At 39.3% G+C, this 14,223-nt stretch overlaps 1 protein-coding gene across 1 annotated transcript in view; it reads left to right on the top strand.

The window, feature by feature from the left end:
• Positions 1–9,293: 9,293 nt before the first annotated feature.
• The window catches only part of LOC306876560 (inactive dipeptidyl peptidase 10-like), a 28,423-nt gene continuing 23,493 nt past the window's right edge, over positions 9,294–14,223 (top strand). The window contains exons 1-2 of the mRNA XM_079427843.1: positions 9,294–10,082; positions 11,279–11,402. The gene's annotated coding sequence lies outside the window, so the exon portion shown is untranslated. The remainder of the gene's footprint in view (positions 10,083–11,278; positions 11,403–14,223) is intronic.

Raw genomic sequence — 14,223 nt, 5'->3', positions numbered from 1 at the left:
TCCCGCCACCCATCCTCACCACTTTCTACAGGTGCACCATTGAGAGTATGCTGACGACCTGCATCACTGTCTGGTATGGGAACTGCAGTGCTGCTGACCACAAGACCCTACAACGGACAGTGAACACTGCCGCAAAGATCATCGGTGCCCCTCTCCCCTCCATCCTGGACATTTTCCTTGCACGATTCTCCAGCAAGGCCTCCAGCACCGTGAAAGACCCCACCCACCCCTCCCACAACCTCTTCCAGCTCCTACCATCAGGTAGAAGGTACCGGAGTATCAAAGCTCGCTCTGTCAGATTGCTCAACAGTTTTTTTCCCCAGGCTGTGAGAGCTCTTAACTCCAATCTCCCTGTCCCCCTCTGAATCCCCATCCACCCAACTCATTAATACTGTTGACAACTTTTCCTAAGTGCAGTTCTGAGTATGCTACACACAGGTGAGTGGGCTATACAGAGGCTTTCCTCTGTATAGCCTATTCTTTCCTGTAGCTCAAATAGTAGAGCATGGCGCTAGCAACGCTAAGGTCATGGGTTCGATTCCCAGGGAAAGCAAGAGCTGATAAAATATAAAAACTGTAACTTGAATTCAATGTAAGTTGCTTTGGATAAAAGCGTCTGCTAAATGCATAAATGTAAATGTATACAAACCACCTGTAGTAACGCACTCATCCCACTATATGCACACCAGACACTTTCTATAAACACTACCTGCTACAAAGACTCAATAAGAAAATGTTTACTTGAGCATTGCACTACAAAATAATGTTTACTTGAGCATTGCACTACAAATCTTTCTGCACTATGCGCTGCTTCCCACAAAATCTCTCTCTAATCTGCACAACAATTTAATGTACAAAATATATAATTTTTTTTATTTAGTTTATTTTTTGCACATACATGTAAAAGTTCTTGTACAGTCTCAGTTTGTGTATGTTTAGGCAACTAGGTATAGTAGTTATAGTATTTATAGTATATGTATAGTCAGATGGTCTATTTTTGTCTATAGTCAGATGCTCTGTTTTTTTTTTTCTTATACTTGCATTGTTGTATGTTTATCTTATGTTTAACTAGTATGTAGCACCGTGGTCCTGTGAGACACGACGTTTCTTTCCACTATATGTCCATACATGTAGCAGAATGACAATAAAGCTCAACTTGACTTGATATGATATCTCTTCATTCACTGCTACGAACTGATGGCGGTCAGATAAGTATGATTTGAACAATGCTAAGGCACTTCCACTAATGCCAACAAAGTGTTCTAGTCTATTTAAAAGAATGTTGTGATCGACAGTGTTGAACGCAGCGCTTAGATTCAGTAGAACTAATAAAGAAATACAACCACGATCAGATGATAGAAGCAGGTCATTTGTAACAGTCTCAGTACTATAATACGGTCTAAATCCTTACTGGAATTCCTCACAGATACCATTTTTCTCAAAGAAGGAATATAATTGTGAGGATACTACCTTTTCTAGTATCTTTGACGGAAAAGGGAGATTTGAGATCGGTCTGTAATTAACTAGATCCTTGGGGTCAAGTTGTGGTTTTTTAATGAGAGGCTTAATAACAGCCAATTTGAAGGTTTTGGGGACATATCCTAATGACAATAATGAATTAATAATAGCCAAAAGAGGATCTATGACTTCTGTAATTAGCTCTTTTAGTAGTTTAGATGGAATAGGGTCTAACATACATGTTTTTGGTTTAGATAATTTAACAAGTTTATACAATTCTTCCTCTCCTATAGTAGAGAAAGAGTGGAATTGTTCCTCAGGGGATCTATAGTGCATCTGATGCGATACTGTAGCTGACGGCTGCATGGTTACAATTTTATCTCTGATAGTATCGATCTTGGAAGTAAAGTAGTTCATTAAATCATTACTGCTGTGCTCTTGGGAAATGCCAACACCTGCTGATACTTTATTTTTCGTTAATTTAGTGACTGTATTGAATAAATACCGGGGGTTATGTTTGTTTTCTTCTAGAAGAGATGAAAGGTAATCAGATCTAGCAGTTTTTAATGCTTTTCTGTAGGATAGGGTACTTTCCCGCCAAGCTATACAAAACACCTCTAGTTTTGTTTTCCTCCTCCTGCGCTCCATTTTCTGGGCTGCTCTCTTTAGGGTGTGAGTGTGCTCATTATACCACAACAGAGAGTAAAAGTAAGTTAAAAATTCAATAAAAAAGCGGAGCTACAATCGCAAACCTCTCAGCAGCACAACAGAGAGGAACAGACTGAAGCAATCGATCGATACATTCATGGCAACCCATATCGATTTTTTTTACCCTAGTGAAAAAAAAAAAATACTAAAATGCATATGAAATATTTATTTTGTATTAAGTATGCTACAAATACATTTACATATTTATGTGCTTAATAAAAATACCCTGTAATTGTACTTTTGGTATACTTGTAACAAGCAGTCCACTGAATGGCAAGTTTTAAGAACCCATGTGCAGTTTATTAAACAGTGTTAATTCCAAAATCCAAACAAATGAAGACTTGACACAAACTTGACTAGAAACCGACTTAACTTGAACAGACTTGACTTGGCATGAGCAGAAACACTCACCAACAGCAGGTTACACAGATGATACTCAACAAGAAAAAATGGCAACACGAGGGCTATAAATACCAAACAATAAGGGTCATGTGACACAAACCAACCAATGGGAAACAAGGCACATGACTAAAGCAATCAATTAGAACATGACACACACACTAGGCAGGAATACATTAGGTGTTTTCGACGTGAAGCGGCGCTGCGCAGAATGATCAGTGTATGACATCACAGTACCGCAAGAGCCATAAGAGAGCAGATGGATCCTTATGCTTTCGAATAGCACTTTGATGTCATACACTGATCATTCTGCGTAGCGCCGCTTCAAGTCGAACACACCTATAAGGATCGAGGGAATCACATGACTAGACAGGAACTATGACTATGACAAAATAAGAGACATGAAAACAATGAACATGAAACAAAACTCCCAAAACAGGCATGACAATACTAAACTAGTATACATAAAGCCTACTAAGTTGAAACACTAATTTTGTGCTTGCACTTTAATTGTAAATAAAGATATACTGAAGTATATCTGATTGTGCTAAAGTAGAACTATTGCAAGTACACTGAGTATTATACTAAGTATTATGACAAGTTCGTATAAAATGTGTAGTTGTCCTTGAATGAATTTCCTCCCTGAGGACAAATAAAATAAATTATCTAAATGATCTAATTATCTTATACTTCAGGTAGACTTTAAATATCTTGCATTTAAAGACTAATATTATACAGAGTTCATACAATTCTTAGCTATTAATAGTGATATTAAAACACATTTTAGGCACAATATTAAGAAATATGCATTGTGCAAGAAAAAAATACTCTAAAAGTACAGGAAAGGGCTGGGAGTCGATTATTTGATACTGAGGTGTTGGAAATCGAGAGCAATGAGGAAAATATTTCTGAATCATTTGAGCCAAATGCAATGTAAACTGATTCACAAAACACTGAACTGAGGACATCTGCTGGACAAACGGGTATAGATGGACAGACTTTAAACACAATGTTTTGAATGACTGACCGCCATGAGCTCATGATCCTAGCAGCTGTTTTCACCTCCTTCTGCAGAGCTTTCATTCTTTTCTTGTTTTCTCTTCTGAGTGTGATATTTGTCTACAAGTATGGCGTCTCTCAGCTCCTTCTCTCTCTGTCTCAGGTGTACATATTTGAGAATAATATTTACTATCAGCCAGATGTGAAGAGCAGTTCTCTCAGACTGACGTCATCGGGGCAAGATGGCCTCATATTTAATGGAGTAACTGATTGGCTTTATGAGGGTAACACACCATCATCACACTATTATGAGCAACACAATCTGTGCCATTACAGCTGTTTTTGTTGTTATTTTACTGAATCTTTCTGCTTGTCTATCAGAGCAGATCCTGCACTCTTCAGCCGCTCACTGGTGGTCTCCATCAGGCTCCAGGCTGGCATTTCTCACCATCAATGACACTCTGGTGCCCAACATGCAGCTGCCGCGTTTCACAGGGACGCTTTACCCTCGCGGACACCAGTATCCATACCCAAAGGTACGCGGGCAGCTGTCTATCTGCTGTCCTGGTGATGAATTTGTATCTTAGAAAAGATTAGCAGCTCGTGATGAAATGTCTTTCTGGATCTGGATCTCTCCTCTAATGTTTTTCATACTTAACACAAAAACAAACCCTTAAATTAATGCAAAGTTTTAATTTAGCCAAAAAACAAAGACAAATTTAAAATTCACATTTTACATGATTTTTTACATGACAATTCAATGGAGTCTCTAATAAAAACTTGTTTTCATGACAAATCTATACAGATGTAAGATATATTTACACACGGGTTGGCTACCCTGGTAAATTATCAGAGGACTTTCTTCGTACATTTTCAACATTATAGGCTATAGTTTTAAAATCTTTACTCATTCTTACTAATTCAAGCAGTGATTGCTATCACTGAAAGGAACCGAGTGTCTTCAGAAAAGTTTCCATTGCATTTCAATTTTATCTGATCAAGTAGCGTTCATGAGCACAGTGCTGCTTTGTTTACAGCCGTTTCTGTGGAAACCGTTATATGTTTGACGTTCTAAAAGCGCTACTGGCAGAGAATCTAATTGGATTTTCAATAAGCCTGCCTGCTGGCTTATTGAAAATTCCCCCCATCTGCCCAATATAACCCTGTTTTAAATTGATATAATAATTTATACTTCTGACCCATCTCTTTTCTTAAACAATGGTTTAAAGACTGAAATGTCAGGTTTATCATTTTAGATTTACATTTACGCATTTAGCAGACACTTTTATCCAAATCGACTTACATTTTTGCATTCAAGTTACAGTTTTTAACATTTTTTTTATCAGCTCTTGCTTTCCCTGGGAATCGAACCCATGACCTTTGGCGTTGCTAGCGCCATGCTCTACTATTTGAGCTACAGGAAAGCTAGATATATTTTTTATTTTTGTGAAAACTTGTATCTCAACTGTACTTAAATCATGTTTTTACTGTCATTTTACAGTTTAATATGTTACCATAGACATTGCCATACTCTGCTCATATGGTATTCATTATTGATTTGAAATTAATTTTTGCAGGTCTTAAACAAGGTCTAAAAACTCTTAAATTAGATTTTATTAATATCCTGCGGTCAGATGTAGCTTTGCACACTGCCAGCGTCTAGAATGATTTTGATCAGCATTTTAGTCTTCATAACAGAGGGCTCTCTCAACTTGCTATAGTGTTTTACAGTTTGTCAGTTGATATAATTGTTAATTGTTAATTGTTTGTTAATTGATTTTGTAGGCTTTGCATACACGTGCACCCCTCAAATGCTGGAAACCACCGGAATGCCCCCCCCCCCACACATGACAAATCCCAGGTTATATATATATATATATATATAACCTATATATATATATATATATATATATATATATATATATATATATATATGTTATATACACTCACCTAAAGGATTATTAGGAACACCATACTAATACTGTGTTTGAACCCCTTTCGCCTTCAGAACTGCCTTAATTCTACGTGGCATTGATTCAACAAGGTGCTGAAAGCATTCTTTAGAAATGTTGGCCCATATTGATAGGATAGCATCTTGCAGTTGATAGAGATTTGTGGGATGCACATCCAGGGCACGAAGCTCCCGTTCCACCACATCCCAAAGATGGTCTATTGGGTTGAGATCTGGTGACTGTGGGGGCCATTTTAGTACAGTGAACTCATTGTCATGTTCAAGAAACCAATTTGAAATGATTCGAGCTTTGTGACATGGTGCATTATCCTGCTGGAAGTAGCCATCAGAGGATGGGTACATGGTGGTCATAAAGGGATGGACATGGTCAGAAACAATGCTCAGGTAGGCCGTGGCATTTAAACGATGCCCAATTGGCACTAAGGGGCCTAAAGTGTGCCAAGAAAACATCCCCCACACCATTACACCACCACCACCAGCCTGCACAGTGGTAACAAGGCATGATGATCCATGTTCTCATTCTGTTTACGCCAAATTCTGACTCTACCATCTGAATGTCTCAACAGAAATCGAGACTCATCAGACCAGGCAACATTTTTCCAGTCTTCAACCGTCCAATTTTGGTGAGCTCGTGCAAATTGTAGCCTCTTTTTTCCTATTTGTAGTGGAGATGAGTGGTACCCGGTGGGGTCTTCTGCTGTTGTAGCCCATCCGCCTCAAGGTTGTGCGTGTTGTGGCTTCACAAATGCTTTGCTGCATACCTCGGTTGTAATGAGTGGTTATTTCAGTCAAAGTTGCTCTTCTATCAGCTTGAATCAGTCGGCCCATTCTCCTCTGACCTCTAGCATCAACAAGGCATTTTCGCCCACAGGACTGCCGCATACTGGATGTTATTCCCTTTTCACACCATTCTTTGTAAACCCTAGAAATGGTTGTGCGTGAAAATCCCAGTAACTGAGCAGATTGTGAAATATTCAGACCAGCCCGTCTGGCACCAACAATCATGCCACGCTCAAAATTGCTTAAATCACCAGTTCAGGAGATTGTCTTGACCAGGACCACACCCCTAAATGCATTGACGCAACTGCCATGTGATTGGTTGATTAGATAATTGCATTAATGAGAAATTGAACAGGTGTTCCTAATAATCCTTTAGGTGAGTGTATATATAACTTATAGAAATATAAGTATATAAATATATATATACTTATATTTATACTTATCTTTATTGTTTACTGGCTGTTTTCTGGACATCTTGATCAATTACATCAGTGGTTCTCAAAGTGCACTCAAAAATCCAACACTGTTCAGTTTATTTTTAAAAATCCTTTTCATGTAACACCATTATGTTAGGTTTCCCATTTATACAATTGCATTGTGCTAAACTGACTTGAAACAGTTGCGTTTTGGCTCAACTCAATATTTTCAATTTGAAAGAATATAAATGATTTTACTTGCGTAACTAGGAAGTGGATTTCCCCTTCCCATCATGCTTTGCACAGGGCTGGATAAGGAGAGTAAATCTTGAAATAAAATGTTATTTTAGGCATTTTTTATTTATATGATAAAATTGGGAGACTTGTTAATGTTTAATGCTCTTTTGTGTTTGTATTTAAAAGAGTTTCTGGTATGTTAGTGTTTTGGGGGGTTACCATTGTAGTAAATTGTAGAGCAGGGGTCACCAACGTGGTGCCCGCGAGCACCTGGTAGCCCGCATGGAGTCTCTGAGTCGCCCGCCAGTCTGAATTAGCACCGGATGATAAACGATATCATATCGAGATTATGATAAAAATTGTTAATGATGATAAACGGGATATTTTTACTCAATATGGATTAATGTAACATCATATCACAACATAAATGAATGCTTCAGCAGCCAGTCAGTGCATGTCACTAATAAGTCTGTTCTGTGTGTCTCTGTGTGAATGTGTGGAGTAGTTTCGTCTGATACACAAACTCAAACACACACGACTCGCGGTGTTTTCAGTATCTACATCTCAATATATGAGGACATGAACACACTTCATCTCCAGAGCTGCTCTGAGAATCCCTTCACCAGCTTCATGCAGTTTCATTTGAGAAAAATTACCGTCAAATACATGCTGAAACTAAAACTAAAAGACCTTCACGACAATCCGCCAAAATAAAAGCCCAGTTTAACTTTTGTATAGGATTATATATATTTGACTTTTGTAATATATTTTGACAGATTATATTACTACTGTATACTAAAATGCAAGTAATTATAATAATAATAATATTAATAATATAATTTTAAGGAATATCATACAGCCAAGTTATTTTTTTATAACTATCAATTTATACAGTTCCGTTGTGCAGCATCTTATCTGATAAAATGAAAATGCTTTTTTTTTTTTTACTGAATCATAAAACACAGAATCCATTAAAACAAATTAAAAAATAAAACACAATTTAGGGAAAAATTAAATGTATTTACTGGGGCCCTAAATTAAAAAGTAGGTCCTCTGTGGAATTTAATTGTGAACAAAGTGATGTTTACCTTCATTGTCAAGGTCTAACAAACCTGGAAAGCATTTCCTTCCCCATCAATGGTAAATTAATATCATGATAAATATTGTATGACATGGAAAAAAATTGTGATAGCCTATTTTTTATACATTTCTTCTATTTTTTATATTTTTCTGGATTGATAAAAACATTTAAAATGCTTGTGAGAAAACAGTAATGTCATGTATGTATATATATGTGACCATGATAAATAAAATGCTATTTATTTATTTGGAGTATATTAAACAAGTAGCCCTTGAGACCATTTTATCACTTCAGGGAGCCCTCCCTCACAAAAAGGTTGGTGACCCCTGTTGTAGAGTATGTGCTTGAGTTGAGGACCTGCTAACATAAAGCAAAGTTTTTAATAAAAAACACAACTATGGGTTGCCATGGATGTAACCATACCATCTTACCATCCAAGTTGGCTAATGCCTAAATTTAAGTAAATCCAACATCCAATTTTTTTTTTTTTTTTTTTTTTTTTAGTGTAGAAGGATGTCTGCCTGATAATTTATTTTCCAGTTAAATGTTTTAGTTTGAGTTCAACAAGCATAAACAAACATCACTTCATCAAGGTATCAGTTTCATTTAAACTATATTTGATCGAATTGAGTTGGCCCAACTCAATTACATTGGGGCTACACATATTTATTGGATGGAAATCGTGCCCTCAATTAAACTGAATTCATCCAATGAATAATTTTTTTGAGTGTGTGGTATGAGTACCACTAGTGGTATGCAGAGGAATCACTAAATTAAATATATTAAAGTTAAAACACAACACATTTTAATTTAATTCTTTTTAAGTTTTTTATGTACCTGTTTGTAAGCACTGTGCAGTGTTAATGTTCAAACTGTGTATTTACAATGTTAAAGTGGCTGACAACAATAAATATTCTTATTAGGAATAAAACTGCCTTGTTTTTTTAACTGTGCAGCGCTGTAGCTGAATAGGTAAGCCTACTATGCTACTGTATTTTAATGTTGTTCATAATGGTGGTACTTAGAGAGCAAAATGTTTTCTGAGGTGGTACTCGGTATAAAAAGCTTGAGAACCACTGGATTACATTAACCATGAATCATTTTAGAAAGTTTGTTTCTTTCAGCACCTTCCGATGTTCATTCATGTTTATTTGGTGCTACAATTTAGTAAAGAGAAAGAGTATGAAAAAAAAGACATTATTTGAAATTTGTAAGAAAAATTAAAACTGAGCCTTTGTTTCATATCTAAAGTAAGAAAGCATGAACAGAACAGACAAAAAGATCTTGGTATTTAAGAATTAATATAGTTTCATCAAAAATGTAGATGTGTAAATATCTACACATTGATATTGTTAATCCAGCACTGGCGTCACACAGCTGACATCTTCACCTGTTGTAGTTTATCCGTGCTGTGAGCATGATAGAGATGCTAACAGTCAAAATGCCATTAGAGAGAACATAAATTAAAAGTTGTTATTTTGGTTCATCACAAGTCTAAAACAAAGTCAAGTCAAATCACCATTATTTATATAGTGCTTTTTAAAATGCAGATTGTGTCAAAGCAGCGTCACAGTTTTAAAAAAGGGAAATAGTGTGTCAAAGTCACTTGTTTTGTGCATTCAGTTACAAATCCCTATTTCATGTCGGCACCGATAGCCTTGTGGGCAGCGGACTGACATAAAGCGCAGTTGTGCTACGGGCGTCCGGAGTTAGAATCCCGGCTCGAGGAACTTTCACGATCCCATAATACACGATCCCATCTCTCTCCCACGTTGCTTCCTGTCTCCTCCACACTGTCCTATCACAATCAAAGGCAAAAAACCCAGCCAAAAATAACTCTAAAAAAAAAACATCTCTACAGCTGTGACAGTGAACAACAGAACACTTTCAACTTCAACAGAACATTTAACTTTATTTCACTCTGTGTGCGACAGGCTGGACAGAAGAATCCTGAAGTGGCACTGTTTGTAATCAACGTGGACGGATCTACACATGCTACTCAACTCCTGCATCCCAACAGCTTACAGAAAAGGTACCACACACCAGGCCCGGTTCTATGGGCTAAGCACGATAGAACCCTCAGTTAATGCTGTAATAATGGGGGGAAAGGGAAGTGGTGTGTGGCCAAGTATGGTGACCCATACTCGGAATTTGTGCTCTGCATTTAACCCATCCAAGTGTACACACAGTAGTGAACATACACCTGGATCAGTGGGCAGCCAATGCTGCGGCACCCAGGGAGCAGTTGGGGGTTCGGTGTCTTGCTCAAGGGTCTCACCTCAGTCATGGTATTGAGGGTGGAGAGAGTGTTGGTTATTCACTCCCCCACCTACAATCCCTGCCAGACCTGAGACTCAAACCCACGACCTTCAGGTTACAAGTCCAACTCTCTATCCGTTAGGCCACGACTGCCCATAGACTCTTGTCAAAAGTGGGATTTGAACCCACACCTCCATTCGGAAACCAGAAGCCTCATTCTTTGGGAAGGTCGAAACCTTGAGTCTGGAGCCTGGCTCAGCCATTCTGACACTAATGACATTTCACTGCAGATTTGGCAAACTATCGAGTGCATTAGCGCTTTGGCCAAATTATTGCAGTAATCTCGTTATAACAAAGTGTCAACGCAAGGTAAATAAGAGTTTCATTGTGCAGCATAGAGAACTTCATTGATTATAACGTAATTTTGTAAGATTGCGATTAACTAAAATGAGTGACAGCCTTCAGTTATTATTAACGGAGCGCTCTTTGCGTCATAGCAATGGACGGCACTAAAACCTTTATATTAAGGTTAGAGCACCCTCACTAATGTAATCACCCTCAGTGATCTGAATCTTGAGCTGGGCCTGTCACACACTCACACAATTACACGCACACACACTTAAGTCAATCACACATACTATCTCACACAATCACAGTGAATCATACAGACACACTCAATCACACACACACACACACACACACACAGATGCACAATCTCTCACACACACAAAATGATGAACAAAAAACAACACAAAAAACAATGATAAACTAGTTCCATCTATGGGCACTGAAGAGAGACACACAAGTAAATCTGGTGGGATAATCTTTACTTTAATAAGACCTTAAGCTCCATTTTTAGACCTTTAGATGCACAGAACATCAGCCTGCTGTCTGTCTGTCTCTGTCTGTGTGTGTGTGTGTGTGTGTGTGTGTGTGTATGTGTATGCGTATGTGTATGTGTGTGTGCAGTGATCTCTACATCAGCATGGTGCAGTGGGTGACGGACGAGTGTCTTGCTGTACGCTGGTTAAACCGTCCTCAGAACTCCTCCATTCTCACTCTCTGCTACACACACACGGGGAAATGTGTGCCGGTGAGTCTCCTTCATCAGCGTGAATTTGAATTGAACTAGCTTGAAATACTTTGAATGCTAAGCTAAGATGGCGGCGGCGCGCACAGATGCAGCAGCTCTGAGCTCTCTCGACTGGCATAGTGTTTTCATGCTAGTGTTGTTGTGCATTCTCTCGCACATTTATTTGGCTGAGGCACTTCAGTACAGCCATGCAGAACTCCTCGAACTCAACACCGGGGACTGCCAGGCCCATCACTAAGCCAGTTAGAACATGGCCTAAAAATGCTATCCCTGAACTACAGGACTGCTTCCACCATACAAACTGGGATGTTTTCTGGGACCTGGAATTACTAACACGCCAGGCCCTTGATGAGTACACCACCACAGTGATGGACTATATCAATTTCTGTGTAGACAGGGTTACATCCTGGAAGCAGATCGATGTCTTTCCTAAACAAAAACCATGGATGACATTCGGCTGCTGATTAAAGCTAGAGATGCAGCCTATAGGTCTGGAGATAAGAGGGCCTACAGCACAGCCAGGAGTGCTCTCAGAAGGGGCATCAAGTCTGCTAAATTGGATTACAAAAGGCGAATTGAAGCCCACTTTAACACCTCAACAAACTCCCGACAGGTGTGGGATGGAATTAGGGCAATATCGGACTACAACATCTGCCTCTGTAAGTAGGGCTGTTACGCTATCAGAGGAAATAAACCTGTTTTATGCCCGTTTTGAGAGGGAGAACAAGGACACTTTGTTGCCCCAGCTGCCCTCCAACGACAACACTGCACCTGTCCTGAGCCTTCATGAAGTGAGACTCTGCCTTAGTAACATCAACCCCAGGAAGGCATCTGGTCCAGACGGAGTGCTGGGCCGGGTGCTAAAGGACTGTGCGGCCGAGCTGGCAGAGGTCTTCACAACCATATTCAACATGTCGCTGTCCAAGTCATGGGTCCCAGCATGTTTCAAAGCAGCCACAATCATTCCTGTCCCCAAAAAAGCTAATGTCACATGCCTAAATGACTACAGGCCTGTGGCACTCACACCTATCCCTGCCAAGTGTCTGGAACGGCTGGTCATGAAACACATAAAAAAGGCTTTACCACCTGCTCTCGACCAGTACCAGTTTGCATACCGGGAGAACAGATCGGAGGAGGATGCCATTGCTATTGTGCTTCACATACTTCTGGAACACCTGGAGCACAAAAACACCTATGCTAGGCTGCTTTCATTGACTTTAGTTCGGCTTTTAATACAATCCGGCCAAACACACTCCTGCTGAAACTGAGCAACCTTGGATTGAATAATGTACTATGTAATTGGATTCTGGACTTTTTAACCAATCGTTCTCAATGTGTGAAAACGGGTGAGCACATTTCAAACACCACATACATCAACACTGGTGCCCCTCAGGGTTGTGTGATCAGTCCACTACTCTACACACTTTACACACATGACTGTTCTGCCTCCTTCCCCACTAACCACATCGTTAAATTTCCAGACGACACAACTGTGCTCGGCCTCATAACAAACAACAATGAGACGGCATACAGGGAGGAGACTGAACTACTGACAGAGTGGTGTAAAAAGCATAACCTGGCTCTTAACATTAAAAAGACAAAAGAAATTATAGTGTATTTTCGTAAATTACATCATCCTGGACATTCACCTCTCTATATTAACGGAGAGGCTGTAGAAAGGGTGAACAGTTTTAAATTCCTGGGTCTCACTGTGTCGGAGGATTTGTCCTGGGGCAATAGCATCATCTTAGCTGTAGGGAAGGCCCAGCAGCATCTCTTTTTCCTGAGGAAGCTGAAAAAAGCCAAATTGCCCCAGAACCTCATGTTTAACTTTTACAATTGTGTAATTCACACTGTGCTGACCTATGGGCTGCTACTGTGGTTTTCCAGCTGAACAGCAGATGATTCAGAGGGTGGTAAAAACTGCTGGTAAAATCATCGGGACGTCCTCCCGGAGGTTTCTACTGTGTACACCTCCCGCTGCCTGCGTAGGACACATAACATCATAAGAGACCAGTTTCATCCAGCACACTTTTTGTTCCACCTTTTGCCCTCTGGTAAGAGGTACAGGTCTCTTAAGGCCAGGACCACCAGAATGGCCAACAGCCTTTATCCCCAGGCAGTTAGACTGCTGAACAAACACTGTTCCCCTCTCCCCTGGCCACCCACTTAAATTTGGATTCATCATGTACCACTTTTCAACAATAGCATTAACTGTGAACTGGACTTTGCATTGCTGCAGCACACACAACAATACACATCATTATTGGCTATTACCGTTTCTCTACCTCATACCCTTATTCCTTGTCAATGCCGTACTCTCCGGTTTACATACTGGGATATTGCTGATCATGTTGGACCTTATTATGTTTACATTCTATGTATTTGCACTTTAAGAAACTGCACTGTCGATTGAGGCTCTAATGTAATCTCGTTGTTTTACAACAATGACAATAAATGATTTATTATTATTATTAATTAACAAGTTTAACTGGAATAACAGGGATTTACTAAATTGCAACTTAAGAAGTGCATTCTTGGAAATTAAATGTTCTTCTGTCTGTCAAAGTCCATTTCAAGGAGAGTCAGTTCTCTTGGCAGCCATATTGGTAACGTCTCTGGGCAGCTATTCAATTTACAATGCAGGACGTTTTCTGCCATATTGCGCATAATCCTGGTTGTAACCTCAATTCAAATTCAGGAGTTGCATTGGAATATCAATTCCATTCTGAATGGTACACAACCCTGACACACACACACACACACACACACTCACACTTATGTGCAACGTATGCAAACACACAAACACGCTGTTTTGGTC

This window comes from Barbus barbus (genome assembly GCF_936440315.1).
Source record: "Barbus barbus genome assembly, chromosome: 10".
NCBI lineage: Eukaryota > Metazoa > Chordata > Actinopteri > Cypriniformes > Cyprinidae > Barbus > Barbus barbus.
The sequence above is the reverse complement of the archived record's forward strand: the minus strand, read 5'-3'. Positions and strand labels throughout refer to the sequence as shown.